This window comes from Choristoneura fumiferana, chromosome 14 (assembly GCF_025370935.1).
Source record: "Choristoneura fumiferana chromosome 14, NRCan_CFum_1, whole genome shotgun sequence".
Classification (NCBI taxonomy): Eukaryota; Metazoa; Arthropoda; class Insecta; order Lepidoptera; family Tortricidae; genus Choristoneura; species Choristoneura fumiferana.
Window position 1 is genome coordinate 16135505 of NC_133485.1, and position 19960 is coordinate 16155464.

Here is a 19960-nt window from a genome sequence, read left to right on the forward strand (position 1 = left end):
ATTTAGAAATGATTGAACGTAGATCGTTAAGAACTGTGCTTGCTTCACCACCCAGGGTGCCATCGTCGAGGTACCAAACGTTAAATTTTGATTTTAAATCAGAAATAATGGGATGAATGGCAAGACTGAAGATGGCTGGTCCGAGAGGGTCGCCTTGTTGGCAGCCAACTGAAGAAAGAATTTGGTTGTCATTATAGATCAGGTTTGAAGGTGAGCTGTAGCACTGCCAAAATTTAGACTTTGTTAACGTTCTAACAAAATTATAATGGCCAGCAATGTACAGCAAAGTAAATTGACAGATACTTTGATTATTATAGGTAGAGTCATTCACGATCACGCGTGCCGTACGTGGTTCTTATTACAATCAAATATCATTAATGTCTACAAAATCACGCGTCTCCCCTCCCTTTAATAAAGCATGGCTGCCGGGAACACATTGGATAGATATTATTATTAGTGTAGGCTTGTAGAGTGGGCTGAGCGGAATGATAGGGTGAATGACAGATGTGAAAGAATGGAAGAGAGAGTGAATGAAGAGAAAAGAGTAAAAGGGAAAAAAACTAAGAGGGCGGACATGAGAAGGTGTTTTTTGTGTAAATGGTCTATTTTTTGACAAATGTAGTGCTTGAAGGCAAGAAAAACCCGAGCCTACATTAGTAAATGGATCCATAACTTATTAAACGATTTATTATCATTATTATTTTATTTTGATCTTGTTTTAAGATCGGCCAAGTGCAAATAAGATTCAAAGTTCCGCGCAAAAGGTAAGATTTTTTTAATCTTTATTCCATTTTAGTACCTATCTATTTCAACGAACGAAAAAACTTAATTGGCCTTAATTGTAGTGCCTTGGTAAAACTAGGCTCTATTGAATGAACTACCCACTGTCAGTGATAATATCTTGGCCTGAAAGGGCATCCCTTACATCCCATTTCCTCCCCAATACGCATTTCTTTCATACAACGCCCATACAAAGACGCTCTCACGATCCGGTCGCGTTAATTGATTTCTTGGAATGCTTTTGGATTACACAGGTTAGATAAGAACAGAAGGTGTAACGTTACGCGTAACATGTTACACTGTGTGACCTTTATGTGATACAAGCTGTATCGACCTCTTCTTTTCACCGACCGATCCGTAGTCACACCAATTTACTACCCTGATATGACTATAGGTTCATGACACCCTGGTTCACTACTGTTTATTTTACCTTACCCGTGGTTACACCAATGCACCCCTCAACCATAATTCAGTGTAGAAAATAGGTAGGTTATTCAGGCAGCTTCTTCTGCCCGAAGGGCAAACCGCCCAGAAATCCGTCGAATTGGTTTAAATTAAATATTTCTGTTTTATGAAGGGTGAGTTGTTTTATATATTGGTGTGACTACGGATAAAATAAATACAATGAACCATACCATAACCAGTGTAGCAAATTGGTCTACCTAGATTTTTTTCCTTTTAATCCTGAGTTTGGGACGACAATTCTCTACATTTTGACTCTATTAAACCCTGATATATAGCGTTCAACCCAGAATTATTTATTTAAGGAAACCTGCACGGACCAGAGGCTGTGGCGTATTGTCTAACGTTTCTGACAATCGCAATCACAATCAAATGTCAGTTATCGCATTAAAAACTCATTTGAGTGTATCGCGAGTGTCGGAAACGTTAGACAGTATGGCCTCAGATGTAACGTAACGACACAGATCCACAGATAAAGCATAAAAAACTAAGTAACAGTAAATAAATATATAGGTTCTGTATTTATCAGCACTGCGCAGAGCATCTTTCTGTAGACGACATCTCCATTAAAACCTTTGAAAAGCGCTGAAAATAACCGTTAAAATACAGTCATCAAACGGCATTGTTTCATACAAAATAGCAGGAGCTGGTAACAAATAATTTAGTTAGAGATAAGCTTTCAGTGTCGAATGGAGATTGCGGATTGGCAAGCAACGATTGGCACCAACGAGATGGACGGATGAATTGGTTAAAGCCGGGCGTTCAAGGTGGATGCGGTCCACTTCCGACCAAAGAAACGGAGGTCTATTGGGGAGGCCAACGTCTAACAGTGGACGTTACGATAACAATGATGATAAAGCTTTCATTATTGCATTGGTACCGGTTATCATTTAGATCATTATTTATCCCTAGTATTTATTAAAGATAAGTTCTCGAGTGGCGACCACTGAACCGGAAGTCGAAGAGTTTTTTTTATTTTATTTTATTTTATTTTATTTATTTGGGGCATCAACAGCAATACAGTACATTATAATAGGACTTAGGTACTAAACAGAAAGCCAATGACAGATGTCCACAGAAATACAGTTGGCGAATCATACTCAAAACAGTTAAAACTAACACAGGCAACAAGTATTGTTAGTGAGTCCACAAGACTATGATCTCTAGTATGATGTGTGTGTGTGTGTGTGTGTGTGTGTGTGTGTGTGTGTGTGTGTGTGTGTGTGTGTGTGTGTGTGTGTGTGTGTGTGTGTGTGTGTGTGTGTGTGTGTGTGTGTGTGTGTGCGCGTGTGAGTGCGGTCTGTTATAGGTACTCCAACCAAAGTCGATTTATGTATTTATAATAACAAAATCTTACTATTTTTCCGTTAGGACTTTTCGAATACGATTTTTTAGTGTTGCCTTGCTACAGTCAAAGAGGTCAATATTGTGGAAACGTTTATTGTAGTCTCTAAGGACACGGATAAGAGGTGCATTCTGGGCGTACCTCGTGTGAACCAGGGGAACACTGAACAGGAAGCGATGCGTGTGGCGAGTTCGGTAAGTGGGTGTGAAAAACTTTATTTCAGAGAGCAGTGTAGGGCTATCTGTACGTCCTGACAGAATATCGTGCAGCACAGAGATATCTAACAGCATACGCCGATCCTCGAGACTTAACATAGAGTGACGTGTGCACGACAACTCGTAGGACGCATCAATTATTCTAGTACGGTAATTCAAATGACGCAAAAAACGCCGCTGTATTTTTTCGATTTGGTCTTTGTACTTCGTGAAATGAGGAGACCAGACGAAGCTGGCGTACTCCAGTAAACTTCTTACATAGGCGTAGTATACTGTCTTGACGCACTGGATGTCACTGAAATCTCGGCAGACACGAAACACAAAGCCCAAATTTTTATAAGCTCGGTTTGCAATATCATCTATGTGATGTTCGAACGTCAATTTAGCATCTAGGGCGACTCCTAAGTCACGTATCAATTTAACACGTTGCATTGGCTGTCCTGCTATATAATATTGATGCACAATCGGGTGAGAACTACGCGTGAAAGTTATTTGGACACATTTACTTGCATTAACATTAATACGATTAACAATATAATAATCAGATAAACGATTTAGGTCATTTTGTAATTTTTCACAATCATCAGGGCTAGATACCTCCATATAAATCTTTTTATCGTCTGCGTACATTAAGAATTGAGAACTATTGAACACCGCATAAATATCGTACAAATAAGCATTATAAAATAACGGACCCAGGTGCGATCCCTGTGGGACGCCAGAAGGTATGTCAATAAAATCAGATCTGCAACCGCCAAGGACGACAGCTTGACGCCTATTTGCAACATATGATGAAACCCACCGATACACATTGCCACGAAGACCGAGCCAGTAAAGTTTACGTAGTAAAATTACATGATCAACGCGGTCGAATGCCTTTTCAAAATCTGTATAAATCACGTCAACTTGCTTGCCCTTCTCCATACTCCGGAGGGTAAAGTTTAAAAATTCAGTCAGGTTCGATACTGTGGAACGGCCTTTTAGAAAACCATGCTGTTGAGGTGGGATCCCTTTATTAAGTACGTTATAAATGTTACATAATACAAATTTCTCAAATATTTTGCCAAACTGGTTCAAGATGGATATAGGTCTATAATTAGTTATAAGAGTTTTAGACCCTTTTTTATAGATAGGTACAATTAAAGCCTCTTTCCATTTCTGGGGAAATATACCATCTCTTAAAGAGCGTGTAAATAATAGTGTAAGTGGAATGGCTAAGCTTAGTGCACACTCTCTAATAAAAAATGCAGGAATACCGTCACTGCCAGCTCCACCGTTTGGGTCTAATTGTAATAAAAGTTTACTAATTTGTTGTGAACAGATATCAATTGAGTTTATAGTTTCACCACTGTCGCAAAAAGGTGGAGGTAGGAGATAATTATCATATTTATCTGCAGGTTTACAAAATACGGAACTAAAGAAATCACTAAAATTTTCACATATATCTTGGTTATTATCAATTATTTCATCCTTATATACAAACGATTTTGGATAAGCAGAGCCACCACCTCGACGAGCCTTAATAAATGACCAAAGTTGTTTAGGGTTATATTTAATATTCTCCTGAACGCTGCTGACGTACTCAGTCCAACATTCCTCCTGGATTCTCTTTTGCCTGTTGCGTAAAATTGAGAACTCGTCGTAATCTAGTGGATTTCCAAACTTCTTCCATCTTTTATGTGCCTTTTCTTTCTCTTTGATAATTTTTATTAGGCTCGCCTTAAACCAGACTGGAAATCGATCTCTGCGGTTACGCAGATCCAACGGAACATACCTAGCGATAACCTCGTTAAGGGCTTCATAAAATTTCTCAAGGGCCTCGTCTAAGGAGTCCGCGGCAAGGTAAGAATGCCAATCCACACTATTAAGGTGTTCATTAATTGCATTATAATTACCCTTACGAAATCTAAGCATAGGTTTTGAACTTTCTGTTAAAGGAGCCGAAAATATATCGCTGATTGTTATTTCAAGTGAAGGATGATAAACGTCTTCTTTTACTAAAGGAAAATATGATTTTGTCACTTCTAAATTAAAGTTAGCAAATATTAAATCTAAAACATTGTTACTACAATTTTTTATAAAATTATGTTGCTCAAGGTTGGAAATATTCATGCTCTCAATTAACTTTACAGTCGCATTTTGCAACTCGACTGTGCCCCGACGCTCAAATACAGGACTGGAGCCACTATTCCACTGAATGTGTGGAAGGTTAAAATCACCGCCTATAAAAATATTAGCATTAATTGCTTCGGACACGACTGTTTCAAATAATGAAGCAAGAGAAGAAATGTGAGTTGGCAAAGAGGCACCAGGGGGAGTGTAAACCGTGCATAAATGCAGATCGCGAGTTTGAGATGCTACAGAACTGAGACCGTAACGTTTATGCAGTTTAGCAGCGGGAATTGTAATCCACAAGCATTCGATACCCGGGCGCGACCACTCAGGACGCGCCCGCGCACCCAACGATCGAAGCGCCAAAATCAATACTCCGCCCCCATCAGATTTACCGCTAAGCGCTCTGTCCCTGTCCATCCTGAATACGTCGTACCTGTCATCACACAGTTCCGCATCCAATACACCGTCGCAGAGCCAACTCTCGGAGATAGTAATTACATCATAATTGTTATTTAATAAATTTTGATAAAATTGTAGTGTTTTTGTTCGCAAGCCACGGGTGTTTTGATAAAAAATTCTTAAATTGTTCAGAGTGAAAATATTTTGATATTAAAATACTGTGAAAAAGAGAGCAAATAGTAGTCAGGTATGCGAACGAGCAGCAAAAGGAAAGTTTTCTACTCATATTTATATTAAGAAGTTCAGAAGTAGTTTTGTTTAATTTAAATGAAACCAGCGTAGATTGGAGTAGCAGTGTTTGGCTTATGTTTGAGTTTGTGTTGTATATTAATAATATAGTTATGAGTATGTATGTAATTGTTTCTATGTAAAACTTTGTATGGTATTTGTAAGCTTGTGGTGAATTTATTGTAAGTAAGATAAAGAAAATTAATATTAAAAGAACAACTACGATTTAACTAGGATTGTTTTTACGAAAGTCCAGGGCGGATCTAACATGAATGTATGGTTGCTTGTCAGCTTTCCGCACGTATATGCTGCAGTTCTTTACCCAAACGTACTCGTAACCTTTTTCCGAACAGATCTTTTTGCAATTCTTTAATAGAAACTTATTTGCTGGGGTCAAATGGTCATGTACAAAATTTTCCTTGAGTCTCCACCAATGCCGATGTCCGCAGTGTTGACTCCACGGCTTTTTTTCAAACCGGACAATATTTTATCTTTTAAACTGCGTCGCCTCAATTTGACCACGATGTTCTTCGGTCTGTCAGTTTGCGTCTGCACGGGTTGAACACGATGCGCAAACTCGATATCATCCGGTTGAAGTGTAACACCCGCATGCCTAGCAATTTGAATAGTGATATCACTAGGGGACTCGTTTGCCAATTCCGGCACGCCGGACACCTCCAAGTTGTTCATGCGTAGCCACTGCTGATGTGAACCGAAATCTTTCTCAAGCTGCAAAATGCGTTCTTCTGACGCCGTAACCATCTTTTCCAATTCTTGAATCCGTTCAGATTTCTCCTCCAGAAGTACAATTTTATGATTCAACTCCTCAGTAACGGCGGCACTGTGCCTAGCTATCTCCGCCTTAATTATTCTTCCCACTTCGGCCTTTAAAGAGTCATGTGAGATTTTAATTAAGTCTGTCAAGCGTTTCTCTAACTCTGTTGTATAGTTAGGTTTAGGTTGTTCAGGAGAAAACTCAGCTGTATCGGTTACAGTTGTAGGCGGAGGTTCGAGAGGAACGGCAGTCGCGGCACCGGCCGGCGGCGCATGGTCCGATCCGCGAACCGTCGCCGTACCGACATTTTTATTTGTCGGCCCGGACGGCCCGCGAGTGGGTGTTTTAATGCTCCTCTCTTCCGTTTTACAAACATAGCATTTCCTGACCTTCCTAGCATCTTTGGGCAGCTTCTTAAACTCGTCACTAGCTATAGATAAGCATTGATAGTGGAAGCTACGAGAGCAAGCGGCGCAGCCTACAGCATCATAAGCAGCGGTAAATTTACCGCAAGCATCACATTTAGCAGCGGGCATAGTTATAAATTATAAGTAAGCGAAGCGGTCAAGACAAAATGCAAGTGCAGTAGGTATTAGGCACTATCGATGCCAGCCGGTGTAACGCAGCGAGTAAAAATTATTATTTGCGACAGGTAGGCCGTACAATGTATCGTAATCGTCGTCCGTAGCGGGTGCAACAAAGGCAGTCGACGCTCGTCTCGCTTAGATTCGCTGTAGGGTGTCCGTATTGAGTTTACTAATAACACGCACATCGACTTTAAACAACACTCGCGGAACTTTAATCACTATGGGACTTACTTTAGATCCAGAGTCGCGTACGTAAGTATTTAAGAAATAATAAATAACTAAAAACACGTCCGCTCTCAGCGATGTTATAGAACTGATGATTTAATATCGAATGATGAATATCGGATAAAAAATAGCTATGTTTTATTCCGTGTTCAGCTATCTACATACCAAATTTCAGGGCTCTAAGCTCAGCGGTTATTAGTTCAAGATTTTATCCCTATCCCTGTGGGATAAAAAGTAGCATATGTTTATTTCAAACGTCCAGCTACCTACTTATCAAATTTCATGACTCTAAGCCAGCGGTAGAATTTCGAGATTTTATCCCTATCCCGTGGGAATATCGGGATAAAAAGTAGCCTATGTTTATTCCAGATGTTCAGCTATCTACATACCAAATTTCATCCAAATCCGTCCAGCCGTTTTGCGTGAAAAGTAACAAACATACTCACTCACTCACTCACTCACTCACTCACTCACTCACTCACTCACAACAAACTTTCGCATTTATATATTAGTAGGATTAAAATAATTTTGTGAATATTTTGCGTTACCTGAAATTAATTATGGCAATTATTCGATAAGAGGCAATGAATGTCTGTGTTTTGAGACAGTTTTGTCTTTCGAAAACTTTAGTCCTCCCTTTTTTTCCGAATAAAACGGGACTACACAAGACTGTGGTTGCTCGATATTTTTACTCGTATGGTACGGTTTCAAGATGTATTTAATATGATTTTAATCTAAACTTTGTTTTCACGCCCGTAACACTGTTGTTACACTTTGAAAGCCACACTTAAAAACCTCACGCAACAGTGGCGCCATGTAGTAAGACAAAAAACGATAGCCCTCATTGGCTTTCGAAATCTTTATCGCTTTGCCAAAACAATAAAAAAATATAAATAAATATAACGGGATAATTAACACCAATTAACCTAGTCCCAAAGTAAGCTTATAGCAAAGCTTGTGTTATGGGTACTAAGCAACGGATAAATATAATTATTTAGATAGATACATACTTAAATACATATATTATTATTATTATATACATATACTGTTATTATTTGATTCATTAACTTGGTTTAGGTATCGAAGAGTTTTAGTACGATCAAAATTACCTACAAGTTTTACGTCATTGGCCTTTTGGTGTGAACATCATTGACAAAGCTTGATTAACCGTCAAATAAGCCCCTTTAGCTGGAGATCCATTGATATTTTTTTACTCCAGGGCCCTGCAGGGAACCGGTCAATGACTTAATGTAATTGAAACAACGTGACTGTCATTTTCTTTTGTTTAAGCCTTTGGTTTAAGCTTTTTGAACACGTTAAAAATGACTATCGATCGATCATTCTTTTTGGGGAAAATGTACCTATCCTACTCATACCGTCAATGTTTTTGCCAGGTGATTTTAACTACACGTGGCTTTATTTAAGCTGTACACAGCATAATATACACAGGGTATGGTGGTGCATGGTGTGATGCCATACCTAATATGTAAACCTTAAAAACGCGTGACTGTGCAGTGACTCTACCTGCAGAATCTTTAACGTGGTGGTGACAGGTAGTTCTGAATTTTTTAGCCATCCATGGGCTATAAAATACTCGATTAGTAATCTTGTTGTGATTTCCACAAAAGCAGTGTAAGTAGAAAAAAAATCAGTCAAGTACGTGTGGGATCACACGCAAGCCACGCAGCGTAGAGTTCCGTGTGACAAAAAATTATATTATGTTTTTATCCATTATTACTCTTCAACTTGTAAAACCCGCCGCTATTTAGCTGTGACAATTTTTCTTTAATATTCGTTATTATGCGTTACTATGGTGAATTTTGTCACGTAACAAAAAGATGCATAAATATAGCTGAGAAAAGAGGAAGCGGAGATAGTGTTGCAAAAAAACCGTTTTTTTTTCTATCGTGAAAAAAAACTTTGAAAAAGAACATGAAAAAAACACTTTTTTTTCTGGAACATGTTTTTTTTCAAGAGTACAGAATTTAAAATTAAAAAGGCAGTTTCCGTAAAAGATTAATACTTAACAGTTAATACTAGTTTTTTTTATTTATTCATAAATCTACCATACCGTTTTGGTTCAATAGTACCTACCAAGTTTACATGAATATATTGGCAACATTCAATCTGCGCACGGGAAATCCCCGTTCGGTATATGTTTGTTTGAACGTAGTTGGCTACTGACATTGATACAGAGGAAGATTAAATTTTTGTTTAAGTAATTGATTCAGCTCGATTGGCAGGTGCATGCCCAGGACAGGGAAGAGTGGCGGAGAAAAGGGGAGGCCTTTGCCCAGCAGTGGGACATAATACAGGCTAAAATTTTTTTTTTTAATTGATTCATTACTACTTAATTCGATTTGTTATTTTAGTAAAATGTTAGAAATTAGAAAACATACCTCAATAAAATAATTAATTTCCTATTGATTTTATTTCTGAAAAAAAAACAAAGTTAGAATAAAAAACAAGGTAACTAAGTTTTTTTCATGTTTTTTTTCAAATTTTTTTATGTTACATCACTGAGCGGTGAGGAGATTAAAGCTTAATATTTCGCAAATGCAAATCCCTGATTCGATAAATGGTGTTCGCAAAGTTACAATATTTATTCCATCACTTGTTGACTTGATGTCAAATTACAGCTAGAGCTGGAAGAAAATAGAGTTAGAAATGTCTGCGCTACGCGCTACAAGACAGACAGACATGGTGAAATTATAAGCGTTCTGTTTCTGCTATTTTGACTGCGGAACCCTAAAAATAGTAAAAAGCCATTTTACTCTGATTGCTTGAGTGATAACCAAGATTGAGAACTTTATTATCACATTGGTCGTATTTCAGCGCACGGACGAGCGCTCTCTGCCTTTTGCGGTCCGCGTGCATCGGACCCTGGAGTTAGCAGACGATAAGTTTTACGTCATCACGTGCGGGAAGGCGGGCTTCAGGAACGCTAGGTAAGAACAACGTGCCACAAATTATAACTTGCCAAATTTAACTTTTTCATTCAAAAATTTTGATTTTTTTTATGTACAATTGTACCTTTTTAGCGCTATAACTTTCATGAAATACAAGGGACAGGAAGTACATATAATAGACCTTTAAAATTATACCTTTCATAACATTTAAACTTAATTGGGTAATTGTCGTAGTTTACGAAGAAACAAGGGCATCAGGCAAACAGGGACTGTACCATTGTCAACAACTCAGTGTTCTTGAACTTTAAAGACATTAACGCTTTAGGAGCAAGTTTCACATGGACACAAGGACGAAATGAGACCACTGCAAATGCTACGAAAACTATCTGTATTATGGTATAAGTATTTTCAGAATGAATAATTATACATTTACCTTCTTTTGTTTTCCAGGAACGAAACTTCACTCGTGTCTCTACGAATGCTGAACGACAATGGAAAAAAAGTAATGAACGCCGCCTTCAACCTGCCGTATACGCTGCGTGCTGAAATGAGCAAACCTGATGGTAAAATACTCTCTCAAAGACAAACAATTGCTGCAGAAAGTACCTACTCATTACATTTTCATAGGACGACCGAAGCCGAGTGGTTAGAGAACCCGACTACAAAGCTTAGTGATCCCCAGTCAGGGACTGTGTATGGAATATTCGATAGTTTGTTATTGTTACTAGCACAAACGACTATATTCCACTACATATAATTATTACGTGCCACCGTGGGTAGGTTTCTTATAAAAATATTTTTTATTTTCTCATTTGTGTTATAGGAGCTCATGGCATCAAAATGAAGAGTTGTTTCGCTTTCAATATGAAGAATAACACCGTCGACTTATTGGACAAACGAGGGTTAGTTACTTCTTACAGACATCCTATAGAATTTTTAAATAAATACAAAATGGATTGAGCATAATTTTACGCCTTAAATAGTTTAACTACCTACCAGCCCAATTTATTTAGAAACCAATATCCGAGCGAAAGGTCGGCGCTTTTACTGTCGATTAATTTCTTATAATTCCCTTTTAGTGATCTTTTCGTGATAAAATGTGATATAAAGGTACCTGAATGGCGTTTTAATTGTTCTATTACAAGGGGAATTTGAAATAATTGCCTAATAACTTTACCTACTTTCCTTGATAGTAACGAATGAATTTAAATTACAGTCGTAATGCAAGACGCTTCTGTTTGGTTTGATCCTTTTGGCTTTGGCAACAATATAAAATATGGCGTAAAATCAAAATTCCACATGACTTTTCAGATGCCCAATAAAGCAGCAGTCCGTGGTGGTGAGGTCAGAAAGCGGAGCAGCGGAACTATTCATCCCGAACATGTTTAGATTTCCTGACTCGTCGCAGATCAACTTTCAGTGCGATATATCTGTTTGTAAAGGTACAATGAAGGGATACGATACTTTTGGATGATCCATTGACGAGAAACAACGCGGGTGGCATACAGTGGGCCGACGATCCAGAAGTATAAGCCGTCATGGAGTGCCAATAAAACCTCTGCTGCATTTTGGCTCGTTGGCTGTTCGCGCATATAATGCACCGGCCGAATCGCCCATGGATCACCCACTTATGAATGAAACTCGACTAACCTATTTAAACTAAAGTTTAGCTGGTTATAACCAGCTACAATCAGTTTTCCACCGAAGGCATAAAAAACTGCTAAGTGCCCAGTTACTTATAATTTACATCGAAACGGAGGCGACCGCCTGAAAATCCTTTGCGTGCTAAGATAGCATATACCTAATACTACTTAAATACATACTAATTATCCTTATACTTTGGCTGTTTCCGAAATTGGTGATAGGTACCTACGGAAATTTTATTTTTAAGCCAATGTTTATAAATTATACCTACCTACCTTTACCACAGCTGACCTACTTTTAACTCCATCAATTTAGCGCACCTGCACTGCAGGTGGCGGTCAAATATTCACGACTTGCGTAGGTCAAAGTACTCCCATCAACGTCAATTAGCAAGTTCTCTTTTAAATGCTTATTAACAACTTTGAGTCTAATCTTTACACTTTCTATTTGTAAGATTTCGCCAAATGATCAAAAACTTGATACTAATGGTTCGATATTCGTGGTTTCCTCGATTTCCCCGTTCTCACATCATATCATCGACTTCTAAATGTCACACAGCTGGGCACAGGCCTCCTCGCAGAATGAGAGAGCTCGGGTTGTAGATCCCATGCGACCCAGTGTAGGTTGGGGCCCTTTCTATCCTAAGATCGCATAAATACCTACCTACCAAGGATGTTTAAAGTTACTATACTTAACTCCCGTCATTTTCCTAGCGCAAAAGGCAAGAAAAAACGTTTGTAAATCATTGCTGCGCAGTTCTTTGTTGCGGCACTTATGCTTAGTTTAATTTACGAATCCTAAAATATGTTGATAATGTACCTACCTTATCTAGTAAAATAGTACCTAATTAACTGATGAAAACCTTTCTCGTATTTTTCTAGGGAACTGTCCAGTTCAAGACTGTACAGTCGACGACGGCGTGGGCGTAGTCGGTGAGGATGAGACCACAGTCACTGCTTCCACGGGAGTGTTCGTTCTTGACCCTAACGACAGCGCAGGTATGTACCTAAAGTACAATTCAATAGAATCTGACAATTTTCTACATATTTAAGACACCCTATCGTGGGCACACTTGATTATATATGTCCCTGTTGTTGCAATTATCATATAAAAGGAATCAAAAAAGAATAATAGTCACATCACAAAGCCTTAGGCAGCCCGGTGTCTATATTAGTAGGCTGGAAGTGTCTACAGGTTTGTCAGATTCTATTGAATTGGAGTTTACCTACGTCACTTCTCGTAAATCTTAACTATCTATGTGTATTTTTTACGATATTAAGAACAATACTATATGTATAAATATCGAATAGGTAACAATGCAATATGATATCAGGATTAAATTTGGTGAAACAGGCTGTAATATAATAATCACCTAACTACATTTTACTTCCCTCAATAGATCTTAGCAGATGAAGGCAGCCTTTGCCACAGTATTCAAACTCCACACACAGTAGATAGAACACGACACGCACACATAATGCAAATCGTCACTACTTTTTAAAAAACTCGTAGCTCGAAATAGATAATTTTTCTGAGTGAACTTTGTAGACATTACGTCAAGGTTCAATTTTGTTGACATATTGATTTTAGATACGAGATTTTTTCAAAGAAGTGACGAAATAAAAATGGAGCTTAAACTTAATCTCACTATAATTTATTATGTAGGTACTAATTAAGTCCTATGCACCAATTCCATGCACTGTGACAAAAGGACCAGGTTCAGCTTAAATATGCTTCACTTGCACAGAAGCAGCCGACGCTACTTCACAGCCTAAAGCCCAATTAACACCGCGAGTGGAGTGGACTCATGACTTAGTTTAACGTACAACGATCGGCTGCATGGAAGTACTTACACCGGACCTCTATGAAGTTGATCGATGGAAGCTCGCGGTGGAAACCGGGCTTAAGCTCTAGCAGCCCATGTAGCACAGTACCATGTACTACTGTTGCCATTTCAACGATTGCAAACTCCGCAGTAGCCGCACTGAGCTGTACCGAGGGCGGCATCCACCCCCGTGGCTGCTGTACCTGGCCATCGCTCTCGGCGTCATGTTCGTCGTCATGCTACTCATCAACTGCTTCCTCTGTACCGCCATGACTTGCTCCTGTGCGAGGACTGATGTGAGTGAATAGCAATACGAATAATTATTTATTACTAGCCGTTACCAACGACTCCGTCCCTATGTATATTCAGTTCAGTGGTTTAGACGTGACGAAGTAACAAACAAACAAATAAACAAACAGACAAACAGACTGACAAACTTTCGCATTTATAATATTAGTGGGATATTGTTCGTTGGTGCTATTTAATGAACTCGCCGCAGTTGCGTATTGCTTACCTTAAAAACCTCTATATACCGGTATTTTCTGTAGGTACTGCTTACTATGTGTTAGTATTCAATAAAGAGTTATTGTATTGTATTGTATTGTAAATTTGAAAAGGATCTGGAGAAAAATAATGTAGGTGGTTTTGGTTTATTTTAACGTTTACTGGTAAGTAAGTAGAACACTCGTTTTGTTTGGCAACGAATGTGTGCTCGGGCGTTTAAGAAACGTCTTTGAAACGAGTCAGTATTTTTTGTGGCGTTTGGGCAATCGACTAAAACCTGCGACTGTCCCATCAATCGATTAATTTAAATTTTCAGGAGCTTGTTTATTTATCTAAATCTAAAGCAAATGATCGTCACGTTCTCAGGTGATCGAGAAGGATCCATCAGTAGTGGAGGACTACGATCCATACCGGAGCTGGCACGGCAGCCAGTACGGTAGCAGATATCCATCCTCCACCATACACTCCGCAAGGTAATGCGCGTCTGATTACTGTTTCTAAAATAAACAGCACGACCAATATTTTCCGCATTATTGTTGGTTTTTGTAATAACATACTAACATTTCATGGTATTTTTTGAACAAATATTCCATTATCTGGGGGCACGGTAGTGCCCCCGCCAAGTCGTGTAAATCAAAGGCACGGCAAACAAAGGTAGGTACCATACTTTTCTAGAAGCCGTTCAGGCAATTCTCCTGTAATTTTTTTACGTACATTATTCCAGTACATAAAAAAACCGGCTAAGAGCGAGTCGGACTCGCGCACCGAGGGTTCCGTACAAACCTGTAGGTAGTAACTTTAAAATTATTAAAAATAATTTTATTATAATGATGTAACTAAAAATTTACGGTTTTCGCAATTTTTCCTTTATCTGTGCTATAAGACGTTGCTTCGTACCAAATTTCAAGATTCTGAGTTCACGGGAAATACCCTTTAGGTTTTGATTCATTTGCGTTGGGAGTTTCGAAAATTTGCGGAAATTTGCAGCATAAACGGCTGTATCTTTTGATTGCGTTGGCTTAGAAGTTTGATTTTTTCACAACTCCAAGGGACAGTAGACCTGAGTATTTGATATAAATTTCAGCTTGATACCTCCATGCGTTCCTGAGAAAAAGGGTCTTGACAGACGGACGGACGGACGGTCAACAAAGTGATCCTATAAGGGTTCCGTTTTTTCCTTTCGAGGTACGGAACCCTAAAAAGTCAACTTTGTTCAAATATTTTAGACCGGCACTAGCCATGATATTTGGATAAAGAGAAAGCGAGAGTTGTATGCCAGGATCGTAGCAAGTGGAAGGATGTAGTCTATGCCTACCCCGTTGGAAAAGAGGCGTGATTTTATGTTTGTAAAATAAGGCATCTAGAAGATTTTCAGCATGGAATTTGTGCCTCATTTAACTGTAGACTTGTGATTTGAAGAAAGATTTACTGTTTTTTTTTATTTTAGAGGGAGGCAAACGAGCATGGGGGTCATGTGATGGGAAATGATTACGAATGCCCATGAGTACCAACAACTTAATATGAGTCATTGGTCTAATTTTATTCAAAATCTCAACGCGTTAAACATTATTTGAATTGCAGGTCTGTGTCGGACAACAGCGACCATTACGCGATAGTACAATCGCGGCCGGGCAGCCGGCACTCCGGCACACATCGGAATAGGCATTAGGTAACTCACGTGGAACATAGCTGTGTCTATGCGATATGCTTATATTAAGTGTTCATGCAGAAACTCGAAATTTTTCGCATCCACATAAAACATTTATGGATTTAACTATTAACCAACATCACCAAATTAATCTTAACCAGCTTTACATGTCATCGATCTCCAATAGTCTTTCAGAGTCCTTGACTTTCTAAACCATAATTGCAATTAATATTCGAAGTTTTCAGTCTCATCTCATGACTTCTATTTGTTTTTCAGCAAAATGGAGACCTAACGATACCGGAGGAACTTATAGTGAACTATGAAGTTTTGAGTAGTTGAAAAGTAGATAATCGAATTATTACTTAATTTAAAATTATTATGTATTTTTTTAAAGCAATAATTGTGTCGGAACAATATCATGGTTGTGTCGGAACAGTATCATGATTCACAAACAACCTAACAATATACCTTTGCTTTAGTCCGTAAAGTTACCTAAGCTAGATAGAATACATATCCATATGTTCAAATGAATTTATCTTGTGCCATTTTGTTTCTATGTACCTACCTTAAAGGACTTAATGATATTTCGGTACATGACAACCACAATTTTTCGAAAAAAAACGAAATACGCAACGAATCCGTCCAAAACTATCTCATAATTTTGTGTATAAGGTGCTTGCTAAATTGATTAACGGTATGGTTGTACTTAAAACTTAATAAGATAGAGAAATACACCAGTATAGTTAGTAATTGTAATTATTAGGTAAGTTATTTGTAAATTAGGATAACAATGCATCCCTGTGAATGGGCGTGTATTTAAAATGTACCACATCATACACTGTGAACTAACTAGTGATAATATTATATAGATAAATAGAATTAACTTCCTCAGTAACTAAAAGTGTGATTTTTGCCTGTTTTGAAATGTCCAGCAAATTTTAAAGTGTGTGTGAGATTATGTATAAAAGCGATCACAAATGCAATAGGTAAAAACTATTTGTAAACTATTTGTTATCAATGAATGAATGCATTGATGTTAATTTATAGTTAAACCTCTTCGCCACCACAAAAAAAAATAAGTGACGTGCTCTGTACGCCACCGCCACAGAAAAACCAGCGACAAATCAACTTGGTTTTTAATTTCATTGCAGAAGGATTAATTTCGAGTTGAATGTTGGTCATTTATAGATACATTTATAGGCGTGTGAGGCATTCCATTGGCTGTCACGACTGGATGACTGGCGGTGAAGAGGTTAAAAATTTGCACATAGGTGTGCAAAATGTGTAGTGTTAAATGCCTTTGATTGGGAGCGTGTTCATTTAAGCAGGTAAATACGTGTAGTACATAATAAATAATACATGTGTTGGGAACACTTCTTCTATTAGGGCAAATCGTAATTATAAAAGCTTTACAGTCAATGAATTGTACAAAGACGACTTACTTCCTGTATTGAATTCGATCTATATATTATGTTCAAATATTGTGGTATGAAGAAATATATACTTAGTTTGCGTGTTTGGATATCTATTGGTAGGTACACTGGCCTGCATAAGTGGATGGACACCTTACGTTCTATAATCGTTTGAACACGAGAGTTGGCGATTTTGTTAGGTGTTCACAAGAAATGAACTAGATGGCGCTGTTAAACAGTTATTATGATATGATCGATATTTTATCCCCGTAACAGCAATGTGCCGATAGCTGAGTTGATCGGCTGCTTAGATAAAATCGTAAATGATCATGAGTTCGTATCCTACATATCAGAATTGTTTTTTTGTTCTTATTTTTATTTATAACTTCCTATTTAAATTTTGTAGATAACTGAAATGGAAATTAAAAAAATACTCTGAAAAAAGGATAACGTTGCAACAGAAATAATACACGTTTTGAAGTTTGAAACATAAAAATTTAATTCCTAAAACAATATTTCTATTCATTAAATATTGACGCAATTATTAATGCTATACTATATAATATTCATTAAATAACTGAAAACCAGAAAGAAGTTTGCTCAGAATCCAAAGTAGAATCGATTACACTATGTTTTAAATCAGGTAGTGTTTGAGTTTTTAAATCCTTTTTTTATTATGCCGTCTAAATATTACGAATGCATACGCCAATTAAATGTTTGAGGGATGTTTCATACCCTTTAGATAATTTAATACTGGCCGTTTTGCGTCAGTTTGGCTTTCTTCTAAATCTGGAATTAAAAATTACGACCGTAAAGTTAGAAATGAAGTAGAATTACTGATTACGTAAATCATACAATTATTTTAGGAAATAATGAAGATATTCGAAAATAAACGCAAACAACTAACTTAAAATAAAATGAAAAAATATTTTCTGGGTGTCGTGTGAGGTTTTCAGTTATTTAATTAGCACCTGACCAAAAGTTGTATTTTAACATTTTATTGAGGTATTATTAGCTTAAGTATTCATTTCCGATTCTGGAAAGAGGATTGAAGCTGAACCCCAATAAAAAATAGTATTTGAAAGTAAATTATACCTGAGACCGGGTTATCATAAGACTCGTACGCGTTATAAATTATAATGATTGAAGTTTTCCAGTTTTAAACATTTACTTATCAATAATTGATGGCGTAGATCCACTGTAGTGTGTAATGTGTTACTGACAGTTATAATAAGATTACAGTCATATATTGAACTTTCATACTTATCTCACATAAGTAAACAAAACTATCAAGGTATAATTAAATGATTTGTTCATAATAATAAAATAATTACTTTTCATAACAAAGTGATACCTACAGGATCACAAATAAAGATAAATATTTTGGTTTATATAATACAGTGTGCTAGAAAATCAGATGCGGATATTTTGAGGATCGATTATTTGCATCGTCGTTAATTGGTTTTAATTAAATTAAATAAAAAAATTACAGTTAATGTTAATGCGAGGATGATTATTTTTGGACGGAATGGTATTTTTGTATGAAGCAAAAAAATATTACCACACAATACTTGAATAATTTATGTGTATAATCTGTGGTATAATTAATTCTTAGGTTATTAATTACATACCCTGAAAATATCCGCACCTTATATATTTTATTATAACATAATTGTTTGAGTATATAACCCGGTCTACACGTAACAATCAATTTTATTTTAATAACTGGTGTAACCAACATGATTGTCGATAACTGCTTGCAAAAAAAATCGCATCGATGCAACTAGATTTTCACACATATTAGAGCCGAGAATACTGTCCCTTATTATTACACAGTGGGCTTCTAACGTTTCCGGAGTTCGCTTATTTTTGTTATCCCAACTTTGGACATGGTTATAACACCTCATAATTTTTCAATGGGATTTAAATCCGGTGATCTGGCAGGCCAAGGAACGACTTTAATATTATTTTTGTGTTGATCAAACCAGTCTTGCATAAAACGCGACCGGTGTATTGGGCAGTTATCTTGCACGAACGTTATGCACGGCACTTGTTCTTCTGGATAGACAACTCTAACAGTGGGCCACATCATAGCTGGCGCTGCGGCGCATCTATGAGTCGTGGTCTACCCGATCCTTGACGATGCAGCAAAGATCCTTCGTCTTGATATCGTCGTACCCATAATAGAACTGTTTTTATCTGTAACAATATAAATAAACATAAAATAATATAACATAGATATCATTTTAAAGAAGAAGTTGGTAGGATGAACGTAAATAATAAAAAACTCACATTAACTCCAATTTCTCTAGAAATTTCCGACATTTTTTCCTTCTTCATATAAATTAATAATTTCACACCGTTTAACCATTTCAATATTGCGATGAGAACTCATTTTAAAGAATAATTACGATAATAAGCAGATTCAACTTGAAAGAGACGATCAAACGATGTTGCAAGCAGCTGAACAAGTAGCAAAATCTTTGTAATAAAAACTTAGCCTGGTATTTTGAAGATCTTCAGTCTACCCTCTTTAAGTTTCGTTAAACACGCATGACTTACCGATTAATTTTAAGGCGACCCGATATAGATCCGATTTTCATCGCTTACGATAACAGTAATATGGTCAAGTGGTTGTGAACTTCGTTCTTCGTTCGTATGTCACAAGTTCAAATCCCACCAGGCGATAATATTGAGTTTGTGTTTTTGTAAATTTACTGTTAGATTTGGAGATTACTAAAGTTGACACTAATTCGCAACATGGGTCTTCGTAAATAAAGAATTTCATTATCATCAGCATCCCAGCCTATAGATACACGTCCCACTG

The 19960-nt window shown here is 37.3% G+C and overlaps 1 long non-coding RNA gene and 1 pseudogene across 2 annotated transcripts; both read left to right on the plus strand.

Annotated features, from left to right (window-relative positions):
• Positions 1-2233: 2233 nt before the first annotated feature.
• Positions 2234-5558, plus strand: LOC141434740 (uncharacterized). 2 transcript variants are annotated; one of them, XR_012452091.1, is made up of 3 exons: positions 2234-2947; positions 4516-4644; positions 4935-5558. It is a non-coding gene; the product is annotated as an uncharacterized lncRNA (long non-coding RNA). The 2 variants fall into 2 exon arrangements; XR_012452090.1 differs by having other exon boundaries at positions 2234-2781.
• A 1628-nt stretch (positions 5559-7186) lies between these two features.
• Positions 7187-17494, plus strand: LOC141435043 (uncharacterized; annotated as a pseudogene).
• The last annotated feature ends 2466 nt before the right edge of the window (positions 17495-19960 follow it).